The 2,254-nt window shown below is 42.6% G+C and overlaps 1 non-coding gene across 1 annotated transcript; it reads left to right on the forward strand.

The window, feature by feature from the left end:
- The first annotated feature begins 616 nt into the window (after positions 1-616).
- Trnat-ugu (transfer RNA threonine (anticodon UGU)) lies at positions 617-690 on the forward strand. Its single transcript has one exon. It is a non-coding gene; the product is annotated as a tRNA-Thr (tRNA).
- The last annotated feature ends 1,564 nt before the right edge of the window (positions 691-2,254 follow it).

A 2,254-nucleotide genomic window follows, 5' to 3' on the forward strand; every position in this document is an offset into this window, starting at 1 on the left:
TATATGTTTAGGTCGACATACAAGGAACAAAGAAACATGGCTATAGTTACGAAGAAGAAAGATTGGAATTCTTGAAAAGCAGTATCTTACGAGCGGCATGAAGCAGTTGGGAGATAGAATATATTACCGAAAGCATAACAACAAAACTAAGCCGGCTGCTGTGGCCGAGCGGTTCTAGCTGCTTCAGTCCGGAACCGCGCGACCGCTACGGTCGCAGGTTCGAATCCTGCCTCGGGCATGGATGTGTGTGATGTCCTCAGGTTAGTTAGGTTTAAGTAGTTCTAAGTGCTAGGGGACTGATGACCTCAGATGTTAAGTCCCATAGTGCTTGAGCCATTTGAACAACACTAAATTTATACATATGAAGATGGTATCTGTTCTTTCGGACATGTCCGAAAGAACAGATGCCATCTTCATATCACCGGCCATTTGACATCTTCGTCTGTGCGGATGAACAAACAGTGCCCGAACTCTTACGGGAATCGGTAAAAAGCCGCGAGTAATGCGTATAATGGGCGGGGGCACTATGAATATAGTGCGGGACAATAAGTTGGGAATGTGGGTCTCACGGGAGGCGTGCCAGAGATAAGTCCCTACAGTCGCACTATCCTCTGTGTCCTCGGTGGCTCAGATGGATAGAGCGCCTGCTATGTAAGCAGGAGATCCCGGGTTCGACTCCCGGTTGGGGCACACATCTTCAACTGTCCCCGTTGACTTATATCAACGCCTGTATGCAGCTAGGAGTATTCATTTCATTGTAAAACTAAATTTAACACGTAACCTGATCCAAGACGACATGGAGGAAGGACAAAAGCAATTAAGAGCAATGAGGAATTAAATCAATCGAGAGTTGAGCAAGGCTAAACAACAATTCTTGGAGGACCAATGTAAACAGGTGAATGAAATGCTCATTATAGGAAAGCTGGAACATGGCTTTAAATCAGTTAAACAGTTCTATGGCAACAGACAAATAAAGTGCAGAATAGTATTAGATGAGCAGAAAGGAATAGTAGAAAGGTGGAAACAATACCTTGAAAAACTTTGTACAGGAAATAGTGAAGATCTGGAACTGAAGAACGCCAAGAAAATAGATCCGGAAGAAGAGATGAGTTCGACCTTGCAGTCAGGCAGCTAAAACCAGGGAAAGCTACTGGAGTTGATGATATACCAGCAGAACTCATAAAGGCGGCTGGAGAACAGCTGCATGAAGAACTGTTCCATCTCACAAGTTAATACGAAACCAGGAAGCTTTCAATAGAATTCAAAAATGTAAGACAGAGCCAACACCAAAAGAAGAATCTGCAAATAGATGCGAACAGTATAGGTTCCTCAGGTTGGTAATCCACGCCTCGAACAACTTGAACTGTCGAGAAGCAATATTCGACTTACGATTAATTCTTGAGAAAAGGCTAACGAAAAGTCAAGACACTTGGAAGAAGTAATTGACGGGGTAGACAGGCGACAACTTCTTAAGATGCTGAGAGAGATTGGCATGAAGTAGAATGACACAGGAGTAATGCACAGGCTGTATAGAGTGGAGGTGGTTCTGATGAGGAGTGGAGAATATAAAGAAGAAGCTACTAGTAAGCAGTGTGTACGATTGGGCGTCTCTCTCTCTCTCTCTCTCTCTCTCTCTCTCTCTCTCTCTCTCTCTCTCTCTCTCTCTCAACTGTTTTTTTCATTGTCTACATTCAGTGGACAACAGAAGAAGCTAGGGAGAAGGAACTAAATTCATGTTTATAAAACAGACATGCTGAGATTAGATGATGATATCGCAGTGTTATGTGAAGATGCAGAACAATTAGATGCGATACTGGCCCGGGTGGAAACCACACTCAGCTCTTCCTATAATATGAAAATTTGTAAAGATAAAACAAAAAATTTTGTGGTGAACAGACAAAACACCGTTACCCACTGCTCTGTTAAAAATTAGTGACTGGCGACAGTTGAATACTTTGCCCACCTAGGGAATAAAATTTCATCAGACAGAAAGTCAGAAAAGCATTCTGCATACCGAATCCACCAATTAAAAGCTGCTTTTAACAAGAGAAGAATCTTTTCATATCCAGCAGCATAGACAAAAATCTCAAGAAGAACCTCATAAAGACGTTAGTTTGGAGTGTGCTGCTTTACGGAAGTGGAACATCGAAATTCGAAGAAGCAGAAAAATATAAAATGGCAATCTTCGAGATGCGGTTTTACCACAGAATGCTCAAGGTTTCGTGGGTGGCCAAGATATCAAACGAAGGTGTGC

Source organism: Schistocerca serialis, chromosome 7 (assembly GCF_023864345.2).
Source record: "Schistocerca serialis cubense isolate TAMUIC-IGC-003099 chromosome 7, iqSchSeri2.2, whole genome shotgun sequence".
Lineage (NCBI taxonomy): Eukaryota > Metazoa > Arthropoda > Insecta > Orthoptera > Acrididae > Schistocerca > Schistocerca serialis.